We start from the raw sequence: 13,067 nt of genomic DNA, 5'->3' as shown, positions 1-13,067 counted from the left end.
ACAACATCTAATTAATACATTGTAGCATTCAGTTCCTATCACAAAGACGTTGCTCCTGCATGTCCTAAAACTTTGGATTTTATGGCCAGGTAACAAGACAGTAAGATCTGGTGTAGAGTTAAAGCGTAACTAGCCCCAAAATATTTTTTCCTTTAATAAAATCTACTAGTTGCCCTGATTACTTCAGCAAAAAAATTATCTCGATTGGTAAAATCCTTGCATTTCTACAGGCGTTTGAACATGTAATTTCTAGGTTCACGACCACGCAAAGTGGCATCTGGGTCAGGCTACTAGTGATGTCACTTCAGAAACCGGGCTAAAACACTCAAGAGACTTTTGACTGAGATTCGAGGGCTGTCAAAACATTTTTGGGTTATTCGTGATTCATATTTTATCACAGCAAAATTTTTAACTGAAAGAACTGTATCATTGAGCATTACAATTCAGAGCCTACAATCACAGACGAAAGTGTTGACACATTTGAGCAAAACAAACACTTTCTATTGGCATCCTTTCGTAATTGAAAAAAAAAATCTTTTTTGTAGATAGCCAAACCCCCCTCTCCCCCATTTCAATGTTGAAATATGCTCCGTGGACATGATCACATGGCTACAACATTGAAAAGGGGAGAGGGGGTCGAAATGTGAAAATTGGAGATTAAAAAACGCACGCATTCAACAAAACAGGTTTTTTTTCAGGAAGTGTCTCAACTGCTTTTGTCCATGATTGTAGCTACAATTTGGATGGCTGCAATGTATATATTTTTTGTTCCATTTTGAAGTATGGGTTGGCAGTCAAGATCGCTGCATTGTAATTTAGGCCAGGATCAGGATCGACAATTTGCCCGTCCGTTTGGGTTGTAAAGGTACAAATCATGGCTGAAGAGTTAACTTACAGCTCTTAAAGAGTTATAAAGATGTCAACGAACACAAAGAGTTCTTGGTAATTTGACTTTAAGAAACGTGCAGATTTTGGAGTTTCAAAACACTTTTAGATTCAAACATTAATTTCCCCCAAAATACAAGTTAAAATGCAATGCAGTCATCATAAGTCCACTCCTGCCTACATGTACTTCTCCAGGTCAATGATTGAAAATAGTTTTAACATAAGAGATAAGCAGAGATGCTGGCAAACAATATCCAAAGGTGAGGTAACTTTTCACTTCATTATTTTCGACCAACTATAGTATATGCATAGTCAATCACTGTGTATGAACACAAGCTACACAAATTTGCATATGTTTGTACCAGTAACTCATGGAAAATCCTTTGACAAGATATTGAAAAGAGGTTCAGTATAGTATCAGTTCAATGAATACATTTCTACTGCACTGTTATTTTGGATGAAGCATCCATTTTACGTACGGTGATAATCTGGGAGTTCTTGACTTATTAGTTTGGGTTTCGGTTGACTGACAAGCGCATTCTTCTTTCAGCACAACAATCTCCATTGGTAGCTCTAGAGTTGAATCTTAATCATTTGTTTCACTTTCCTCATACATTATTTTATAAATGCTTGATCCACTCTAAGTTTGTAATTTAGATATATTTTGCTCCTCAAAGACAAAGCTCAAAGAACAAAGCAATTCTGTATTTGGAATGCCCATTGAGAAACACGGCTGGATTACGACCTCTGGCGTGCGTGTGTTTTTATTAAAATCCACAAATACATACATAGCTAGTTCACCAGTTTGAAGCCTCACGTCGTTATAGGAAGTAGGCTTTGTTTACTATTTGTTTAGAAAAGTCTCTATTTTGAGTACATAAAGCGCAATGCGCTTATAATTTACTGTGTAATTTCCTCACCTATATATAGTTTCAACTGGGACTCAAAGGATCATTTGCACTTGGAATAGTCAGATGGCTTCCACCTTATCCCATATTCCACTAGAGAAAAAAAAGAATATACAGGCCATGAAAATCTCTAGGTTTTTACAGTAGCGGTGAATCCGAGATCGAAGAAATCGTCAGTGGCTCCCCAGCTTTAGCTTTGCACAGATCAGCCCACCTCTTTGGTCTTTTTCTTGTTTCTGGTCGAGTTTCACTGGGATAGAGGTATTGATTGAAGGGGAATACTCTATCCTACACATCCTGTATTGCCACATGTACAGCCTCCAACAACGCATATTCCTTGCATTCTGCAACAATTTTGACACACACAATCGCATGTGTGCACATATTCTTCTCAGAAACAAAATGTTGTAGTTATTCCCAAAATGACATCAGAAGACAACTCATCCCATTCTGCGCTATTCCTCGGTTGTGAACATGGAAACGGGCAATTTTACAAACTTTGAAAATTCGTGCAAAATTAATGAAAATAGCTTCAAGGATAATTTTTTCACAGTGGAGATCAGGAGAAGGAGGAAATTTATATTAGCAAAGAAAAATTTCCGGGGTTAGTGGCACTTTAAATTTGTCTCATACATACATGTAAAATGAGTGATTCCAGAAAATATCCATACCCTATCATGGGCAGCATGAACATTTTAACCCTCCCCCTTGCCTTCGCAAATTCCAAAATGCTCTACCCCCAGGCCCTCTGAATTACAAAATCTTTAACCTCCCCCCCCCCCCCCCCCAATCTGGATTTTCATTTTTACTTCAACCATCTGGAATCCTAGTTTGACTCCCTAAGACTTCCAATGAAAGAGATTTTACACTTTTACATCTTTCCAGAAGTTTACTAACTGTCTGCAGGGTTTGAAATTGCAACCAATAAGATCACATGCATTCATGACTAGATGTTTTCACAACTAAAACTTCCTCCTCTTCAGTCGCAATTTTGCCACTAGTTTTGGACTAAACCAGTGTTCAAAGGAAAAAAAGAACTTCAATTGTTTTGTGCCCTAATTACCATGGAAATTAGAACATCCGCGGGTAAATCCTGCCAAATTTACTTTTGATATTACAAACAATATTCACTTGTTCAGATACCACTATAGTGGTTTTTTTATTTATTACATCCATATTGAAATTCCTTGAAATCTGATTGGCTCTCAGCGGGGTGTCTATTCATGAATCGCACTATTTTTGGCCCTAAATTGTATCTTTATCCTCACCAAAGACAATGTAATACTTAAAAAAGCAACCAGTCAGATTTCAAGGCTATTTCAAACTAACCATTCACGTTGCAGGAAACTGAAAGACAAAAAAGCCATTGTTTGGCAAATTTTGCAACTTTTTGGGGGCAAATTTTGATACTGACCAAAATCTTGTAGCTCTTGTATTTTGGCCATTAAATTGTGCGATTTCAAAATGGATGTAATAAAGAGGCAATTGAACTGAGTGGAGTGCATGTGATTTCAAATCAAACTTGTGCTGCACACTCATTCGATTTTGAAATCATATGGTATGATTTCAAACCAAATTGCACTCCACTCAGTTCAGTTACCATTATGAATATGTATAGCTGGTGCATAGTAAAATAATAAACAACCACGGCAGGTCAGCATTTGTCGCAAACGATTTTCTGACAAGAAATTTATCAACTTTAAGGCCTCTGGAGCACAATGTACAAACCAGATTTCAGTGTTTCCGCCAGAGCGCGCCATTGCGGGAATCCCGCGTTGCAATCAGAGATGGCCCCCAGAAAAACGAAGAAAGGGCCAATTTGGCCCTTTTCTTTTACAAGACTACAGGCTTAACCAGGCGTAGTATTTTAAAAATCACCCCAGGGCTCGAAATTGCGACTGATACGGTCACCAATGTAACTAACATTTCATCCTTGGCAACCAAAATTCGGCAAAAATTCTGGTTTAGTCACCACAATGGCGACTACATTTCTCTCTGTCGACGATCAATCCGGTTATTTTGACACATTATGTCCTTCTAGACAATCACATTGAAAGATCTTTGCTTCTAAAACATTCAATATAAGAAAATAAGTCATTCCATCTTTTTGCTCTGCTGTATTGATTATCTCACATCGGAAAACTTCCAAGTTTGAAATCGCCCTATAATGCATTGCAAACCCGTGATCATTGACTATGTCATGTATGCCTAAGGACTGTTCTCTTGTAATGCACGGATCATAGTATCTGATTCAAAAGAAATTTATTGAGTAGAAACACTTCAAAGAGCACTTACTATTAAATTTTATCCTAGATCCTAATAAACTGCTTTATTTTCCGTGGTACGCTGACACATTTTTCCTTCTGTAGCTTTCAATTTATTGGCCTGTTTCCTAAAAAAATTGGCCCGTAAAAAAGGTCTTCAGGGGCCACTTTGGCCCTCAGGAAAAATTTTCTGGCTGAAACACTGAGATTTTATCACATTTCTGTAAATGAACGTGAACAAATTTGTGATTAATTGATGCTTGTCTTGCATCTTGCAAAAAAAAAAAAACTAGCAAACAAAAAGAAAAAAAGTCAGCAGTATCATCAGTTCATTAATTGTGCTTTCAAACTCTTGTCTGTCACCTCTAGAACCCCCCCCCCCCCCCCCCCCATGCTCTCGGAATTCAAATAGTAAGTACCCCTCACACCTTTGGATTTCCAGTTCAAAGAACCCCCATTGCCCTTGGAATTCAAAAAAGCTGCCTGTGGTATAAGTATAGATATTTTCTGGAATCACCCAATTGTCACCTACTTTTTGCAGCTACTTTTTTGTGAACATGTATGATGACAAATTTTGCGAAACTTTTGTGACCTGGAGGGAAAAATTGTTTCCATAGGTACAAATTTGGTACAAATGTTCCATCTGATCTGTCATAATCAATTGGTCCTCCAGATTTTAAAGCATATTTCTTTGAGAAATAGAAGACATTTTCCATGTCTCTATCCAGTTCCAGGAACACAAGAGGAAATTTGAGAGAATTACAAAAGGAAGCTGTGGGAACCACAGGGGAACTCCCACATGAAAAGGTCCAGAATGCTTTTTGTCTCCTTTAGGCATAAAAATCTAGTACTCTGCTCTCACTTAGGGTGTTCATGATGAAATTTTAAGCTGTCAAAGTATCTTCTACAGTGCACTACAATCCCAGCCAAAAGTATTTGGGACACTTGAGCTGTATCACGTATCCCCCACTCCCCCCAATCAATGTTGGAAAATGTCACATTTTTTCCAACAAAAAGGGAAAAAAACACCTGATTATCAACATTGAAAGTGGGGGGAGGGGAGGACTTACTTCGTGTCTCGACTTGTCTGAAAGAAGAATTTAAAAAGTCTCACCACTCACTCTACCAAAAATTGGAGAACAGGGAAGTTGTACCGTCTCGCAGGTACAGCTAGCAAGCACTACTAAAAAAAACACCATGCAATGGCAAGTTTTACCTGAGTAGGCACTAAAAAAACATAAAGTCATCTTTTTAAATGACCTTCTATGGTAGGCAATTGATTAGTCCGTGACATGACCTTCTGTTGTCTCTCAAGGGGCAAACTGCCTACTTGATTGCCCATAAAATCCAACTTTGAATAAGATATTGTGTTTGAAAATAATGTTTCTATTTCCTGCACTGAAAAAGATGACCTCGTCTATGTCTTTAGAGGGGTGGTTGATTTGCCCGAAACAGAAATGATACAAATTCGGTTGAAACAGTAGGTACCGAGCAAGTGGATATTTTTGCCTTGTCCTCGCTGTTGCACAGAGTCTATCTGTGGACAGCAATAAAGTGTTGCTGCTACCTACACGAGATTAAATTATGCATGTCTCTCTTTGTTTTCCCCTCAAATACCGGAATGTGTGTAAATTGAGGTGTGTTCTTGGCTTCAGAAGTGTCACCGGGTTAACTGCAGCAATTAACCCTTAGAATTAACCATAATGGTAAAATATGTTGGTTCCAAATTGCTTCATGTCATTTGAATTATACCTTTTTTGGCATCATAGGAATTACGAAAAACCATTTAAGATTGTCTGGGATCAAGAACTAGCAAAAGAGAGCTTTGGGAGAAGGTTTATATGGTTAACCGATCAATTCTTCAGGAAGGCAGCCTGGCCGAGTGGTTAGAGTGCCAGATTTAAAATCCGTAGGTCCCACATTCAAATCCCGTTCTGACTGCTAGCTGATGTTGTTCTCAGTAGCCCCGAGTTCAACCTCTCAGCTGCGCTTGGAAATAGCCAACTGGCCTGCCTCCTGCCAGTTGAGATTCTTAACCTACATGTAGTTATGTTTATTTCAATATCTATTTATCATTGTTTGTTTACATTGGTCCTGAAAATCCCCAATGGGGAGTGGCCAATTGAGTATACAATTTTTTTTTTTGTTTTTTTTTTTTCACAGTATACAATTGAAATAGAAAGGGTAGTTATGTAGTTGACTTATTGTCTCCAGTAAACGGTTAACGATATTTCAAGCATCCATCCTGCATTTCAAATAATGTGAAGTGGGAAACTTTTTAACCTTCTGCCAATTGGGAAGAACAGGGAAGGTTAGGTGGCAAAACGCTGACTTTCAAGTGGTTAACCATTGTGGTTATTTGTGCATGTTAATTTAACACATGGAACCCGGAAGTTGTCGTGTCGCGTGTGATGGTGATATACCTAATTACTGTACACAGATAAGCATTTCAGTGGGTTTCAGTCAATTTATTTGACACTATTCCGTGAAACAACACAAAGATCTGCTACTCTGCAAATTGACAATCCTGGAAAATGTCTTAATTTTTTTTTTTTTTTTACGGCCATTATATTGCATTTGCATTGATTTCTCTAGAATTGATTATCTGCTAATAAAACACATATAATGGCTGGAGATTTAAGCAAGCTCTAATCGAGCTTTTCTACGAAGATCCCCTATCTACAATTTATAATCTATTGAAAAGAGCAGATGGATAATCAGACTAACTGTAACAGTTATATAGGTTTTGTCCTGGAATTTCAAATAACTACCATCATGACTATTCTAACAACATAAAATACTTTGATTTTGTACATAAACTTTTGCGCTTTTCTTAAAAGAATGATATGTTTTTGATATTTTCAAATTGCTGGGTAAATTACTCCAAATTTGCGGCCCCCTATATTTTAATGAAAATTTTCCGTAGTCCATCCTTCTGTAATCAATAAAAATATTTGATGCTGATCGAGTATCATGACTGTGTATGTTTTCATTTAATCTAACATCATTTTTAAAATATTCTGGTAGATTATTATTAAAGTACGAGTACATAAAGAGTGCTATCAAACACAAGTTCAATTCATGTATATTAAGAATATCGAGAGCTAGAAATAGAGGCTTGCATTCATCTCAATATTTTGCAAAAGCCATTATTCCTACTATTTTTTTCTGTATGGTGAACAATGATTTTAGCCTGGTTGGGTAAGTGCTTGTTCATATAATGCTACAATATGTTAGATACGGATACACCATTGTGTTATAAATTGCCTTCAGCGTTTGAATAGACAAATGTCTAGCGCTAGCCATAACTCCTGTCATTTTCGATATTTTTGTTGCAATTTGGTCAATATGATATTTCCATGAGCTCTAACCTTCCCTTAAATGCCATTTTGCTTGAAGCAAGTCGCAAATTTTGTTTTGCTACAGGAGGTTATGAGTTATATTCCACGAATATCTGTACTGAATCTTAATCTAGATAAACGTAGAAAAGTCCTCTCCAATTTCCAGAAACAAAGTGTATGTCATCGACCCGAAATCAAGTTCTAAAATATTATGACGTCATGACAATCACTGGCGTTACCTTCATTGGAAAATTCCTCATACATCTCTTTCAGACAATCCCAGCCAAATGTAGTTGGGATGCGAGCTGTATCACAAATCCCCCATCCCCCCTAATCAATGTTGGAAAATATTGTGTCTCTTCCAACAAAAAGGGAAAAAATCACCCGATTATTGACATCAAAAGTGGGCTTTGTGTCCCAACTTTTTTGTCTGGGATTGTAGAAGGAGTAATAATTAAAAAGCACTCCCATTTCCGTTTTTAGGGCTCGATTTCTGCCGGTTTTGAGTCTGGTCTACTAGCACAGGTTCCTTTTCTGAGCAGCAGAAGTCTATTTCATTTTAAGTGGAATCATTTAGGGGTCTAATAAAGCTCAAGCCTTACCCAGATTGGTTTAATTGAAATTTTCCGATGAGCATCCCCAACCTTTTAATATGGGGGTGCTCCCTGGATGGGAACATGAGCCACAGGGCAGGCGAGTTTCCATAACCTTCATAACCATCTCAATGAAATATAGGAAAGACAGAGAGACCAACCACGCACAGACTCACACAGCACTTTGTTCGCTACTACTGGGTACAATATTCAACAAGATTATGCAATATCTTAGAAGTGGCTCGATGTTTCAGCCCTGAACAAATTAATACATTGCAATTGCTTAAATGGTTTTACACCGAGTAATACCATAATCAAATAGCTAATATATAGCTTTCTTACTTTATTCAAGTCGCGTGATCCATTGTCTGACAAATCACATCAATCGTCTAGCCCATATTTTGCGTTCACTAGAGGCTGAAGAATTTAAAAACATATACACGGCTTCTTTAGCCTTACACTTGCTGACATTGAAAAAGGAGCATCAATCACGTTTAGCGATCACACGATGCAGCCTTACCCCTGAATAAGTTCCTGAATCCGAAGCAAACAGCATGAGTCAGTGGTGAACGAAACAGAACAACACGTCACCAACAGCCAACATGAATGGAACAAAAGGTCGAGCACAAGACATAAGTTACCATTGAGCCCGTATACCCCTAGGTCAGTGGTTACGGTTTCTAAAAGGTTTGTGGTCTACAGAACACATTTTGTCCCCAGAGTCGGACAAAGCGGAAAAAACTCTGTCTGCGAAAGAATGTTTCCTTCAGAAGTAAATCAAATAAAGCAAATGTAGCTTGAGAGACACCCATATTGCCGCGCTCTACAGTAAAAATCGTAAAACGGTCTCTGGCTGAAACTGAGTTACCCGAAAACACTGACCCCGGGTCTTGGACCCCCACTAAGGACCGGGTACTACCCTGCCGGTCCATGGACTACCCCTACGGACCCCCTCAACGGACCAACCCAAAATAGTGTAAATATAATAAATAAAAATTTCACTTATGGGTTGTCTAATAGATTACTCGTGTCGTTGAAATTTCGAGTCAGTTACACTGTGCAAATTTAACAGACTTGGGTTTTTAACACTCCCCACCCCCCCCCCCCCCAACCCCCTCTCCCGCCGATAAAAAAAGGCCTAAAAGTTGTTTTCAGCATAAGGAGATGGCGATGGCAAAAAGAAAGAAAGTTGTTATCTTCCCATTCGTGGCTCAATCTGGCTATGAAGGATGTGCTTTTAGGTCGTTAAGCTTGTTTGTATCTGTGATTCCGCTGAGCAAATTGTGAAGCCTGGAATGAGTTCACGAACCCACGGGAGAATGGGCTGAACAGAATGGCAGAGGGGAAAGAGCACAAATTTCTAGGCTTCCCAGAGGCTTCCCGGAGGCTTCCTGAAGGCTTCTCTATCTTTCATGTAGTGCGTTTTCACGTGTCGTCATCAAATTCTTAAATCCAAAACTAAAGAGCCACCAAAGGTTTTCGTTTGGAAACCAGCGCATTTTGCATTTGGTGCGTGACTAAAGCTACGATCGAGTTTGTCAAAAAATATGTATCAGTATCTCGTGATTTTTAGCCATTTAAGACGTTGTCGTATTTGAAAAAGTGCTTATTTAAATGTTTATTTGTTCAGTGCAGATAATCACTGTCCCAGACACAGGCGGCCCAAGCTCACAATGCGAGGAGTTTTTTTTTTTTTTTAATCTTTATGCGAACGTTCAGCGCGCGAAACGTGACACGGTTACCGCCGACATCTACTATTACATAACGACCGAGTTTGGTTACGCGAAACGTGACCTTCGCCTTGCAGTATGTGGTGGTGTTGTGTTACAACGGTTTGAATTTATAAAGGTTTGTATGGGGAAAAACGGTAATCGACATTGTAGCTGAAATTTCGGTATTTTTGCAATAAAAATGACTCACCTCAATGCCTTGTTGTCTTTTCTATTGTCATCTCGCTTCTCAACTCGATCCGAAGCTATTTAAGCAAGTTGTCGCTTTTTGGTTTTCCTCTACTAAGAAAGAGTAAAGGCTACACACTCGATTCTGGACTGACCCCCGCTCGAAGCGAAAAAAAACACTGAAATCCCGCCAGCCGCCCCAATTCCTCCGCAGAATCATAGTACAGGTTTAAGCGCTCCCTTGCAGTTAAATTCCAAGCCAAATTCATCTCCACAGCGCACGATACAAAGCGCTGAATCGAAGAAAGCTAACCATCCGGAATCAGTGATCATGCTGCCGGCACCATTTGTGGACACATTCGAAACCCGAGCGGAATGCCGGGCTAACAAATTGACCCTGACCAGGGGAAGGGAGCGCACAGTTCTCGACAAGCCAGGTACTTTGCTCCACGGTCCTCTGGAAAGATTTTTGTCCAGGCCGCCGACGGAGCATTGTTGTGACAAGCCAATCAAAGCAACGACTAGACGTGTTTACAAATGTGAGATACTTTGATAACTCTCAGAGAAAACCCTTCATAATAGCTAAGGAAATTTGCTTTAGTTTTGTTGCATCACAGCCATATTATGTCTTACTCTAGATTTAGCAGTTTTTCAGTATCAAATTTTGTCCTTTAACGGTGTACTTTTCCGTAGCAAAGAAAATATTTGAAACAGGTTTCAGGACGGACACCGGTGCCAACAGATCGCGTTTAAATTTTCGCACGTCTAAAAATCGTTCGCATCTTGATTTCGTTCAAATGCTTTACAGCATAAAACTAAACGCTGATCAGGAACGTATAGTTACATTTGCTGCCAAGGGGCACAACCTTCTGATCACCGGCCAAGCTGGAGTTGGGAAAAGTGAAGTGATTAAACGAGTCCTATCAGTTGCAAAAGCACGTGGAAGAAAGATAGGTGTGATATGTTCGAGCGGTATCGCCTGCCAAGTTTACGACCGTGGAGTTGCGTCGACGGTCCATTCATTTTATGGGTTGATGACAGCCGAATTGCCTTGGCGGCAGGTTATCGACCGATCTTTGTGTAACTCTCTGGTTTGCGACCGTGTGAAGGCTATTGATGTGATTATATGGGATGAAGCTAGCATGCACAGTAGGAGAATGTATCTATTCGAGATCGCGTGAAGGGTTTTCTCTGAGAGTTATCAAAGTATCTCACATTTGTAAACACGTCTAGTCGTTGCTTTGATTGGCTTGTCACAACAATGCTCCGTCGGCGGCCTGGACAAAAATCTTTCCAGAGGACCGTGGAGCAAAGTACCTGGCTTGTCGAGAACTGTGCGCTCCCTTCCCCTGGTCAGGGTCAATTTGTTAGCCCGGCATTCCGCTCGGGTTTCGAATGTGTCCACAAATGGTGCCGGCAGCATGATCACTGATTCCGGATGGTTAGCTTTCTTCGATTCAGAGCTTTGTATCGTGCGCTGTGGAGATGAATTTGGCTTGGAATTTAACTGCAAGGGAGCGCTTAAACCTGTACTATGATTCTGCGGAGGAATTGGGGCGGCTGGCGGGATTTCAGTGTTTTTTTTTCGCTTCGAGCGGGGGTCAGTCCAGAATCGAGTGTGTAGCCTTTACTCTTTCTTAGTAGAGGAAAACCAAAAAGCGACAACTTGCTTAAATAGCTTCGGATCGAGCTGAGAAGCGAGATGACAATAGAAAAGACAACAAGGCATTGAGGTGAGTCATTTTTATTGCAAAAATACCGAAATTTCAGCTACAATGTCGATTACCGTTTTTCCCCATACAAACCTTTATAAATTCAAACCGTTGTAACACAACACCACCACATACTGCAAGGCGAAGGTCACGTTTCGCGTAACCAAACTCGGTCGTTATGTAACAGTAGATGTCGGCGGTAACCGTGTCACGTTTCGCGCGCTGAACGTTCGCATAAAGATTAAAAAAAAAAAAAAACTCCTCGCATTGTGAGCTTGGGCCGCCTGTGTTCTGAACAGTTTCACTAAAAACGCTCAGATCAAGATTGACTACAACTAGTTCCTCATTCAATTTTTCTCTGGACATTTGAACTGGACGAGCACACCAACAAGCGCAAGCTGAAAGTCACCTCGCACGGCTCTATGTGCGAACTGATTTCTACTTACACTCTCTCGCTGCCTCGCCTACTGGACTAACCCAGAGAGAAATTTTAAAATACTACTATTCGTCTAAGATTGAAAGTTTATCATTTTCACGGCTTCTTGTTAGAGATTCGTGATAGAGGCTGAGTTCGATTCGGAAATTTTTGGGTAAAAGATAGATTTTCAAGTTAGACATGTTTGGTTCAGGGTGCTAAGGCTAACCGGGGAGCCAGGTCAGCCCAAACAGTAACTCCATAGGCATACAATCTACCATGGGTACCAGAGGTACGGGTGGCGGGATGCTTCGGGTCGGCTTTCACACGAGAACCGCTCATGAAACACTTCTGGTACCCTATGTGCTTGTACTCTTTCTTGTGAAATGAGCAGTCAGCTGGTGTAAATTGAAACACCATAATTGTAGTTTTGCGTGTCTGAATTCGGTCAAAATTCTGCTGACATCTTATCTGATCTTCTGAAAATAAATTGAAAGCTGTTCTTTGTAAGTAAAATGTGCCAAACTGCGAATCTGAATTTTCTCCTTTTATATCATGGTATCTTAGGTCGGCCTCTTTCCCAGCGCAAATAAAATGTTTTCTTTTTTTCATGAACGGTTACAAGGAAACGAACAAATGAAATACTAACTCAAATGAAGATGGTTTTCAGTGTTGCACGTATAATTTTACAATATTATAGACGCTGAATAAAAAATTTCTTTGAATATTCTAAAACCACGACTTGTTAATATTTCATGGCACTTTTGGGCATCGCCATAACTGAGAGAAAAGTTACTCTTAGTCAAATAACGCCAAGGTATAAAAGTTATTTTAGTTCCTGATTTATAGAACGAGCTGTAGTACTCTTATTGTTGAATATTTCAAGGAAAAAATTAAGACGACTTCTGAGCGATATTTTCTAAGTTATGCTATCGTGCCGTGCCGTGTCACAGCTGTTGACGAGCCAAAAAAGGCAGCGTTGAAAAGGACTGTAAAATTGATAGGACAGCCACAAAAAATATATGATTACAATACTTGTTTGAAATAACTC

At 39.6% G+C, this 13,067-nt stretch overlaps 1 protein-coding gene across 1 annotated transcript in view; it reads right to left on the bottom strand.

Annotated features, from left to right (window-relative positions):
* LOC149108316 (uncharacterized) overlaps nt 1-8,612 on the bottom strand; it is a 34,063-nt gene extending 25,451 nt beyond the window's left edge. The window contains exons 1-2 of the mRNA XM_089296223.1: nt 8,512-8,612; nt 8,334-8,408 (exon numbers count right to left, since the gene is read on the bottom strand). The gene's annotated coding sequence lies outside the window, so the exon portion shown is untranslated. The remainder of the gene's footprint in view (nt 1-8,333; nt 8,409-8,511) is intronic.
* Between the last annotated feature and the right edge of the window lie 4,455 nt (nt 8,613-13,067).

This window comes from Orbicella faveolata, unplaced genomic scaffold (genome assembly GCF_042242905.1).
Source record: "Orbicella faveolata isolate gen_17 unplaced genomic scaffold, um_ofav_v1 contig_26, whole genome shotgun sequence".
NCBI classification, from domain to species: Eukaryota; Metazoa; Cnidaria; class Anthozoa; order Scleractinia; family Merulinidae; genus Orbicella; species Orbicella faveolata.
This window is presented reverse-complemented; position numbering and strand designations above follow the sequence as displayed.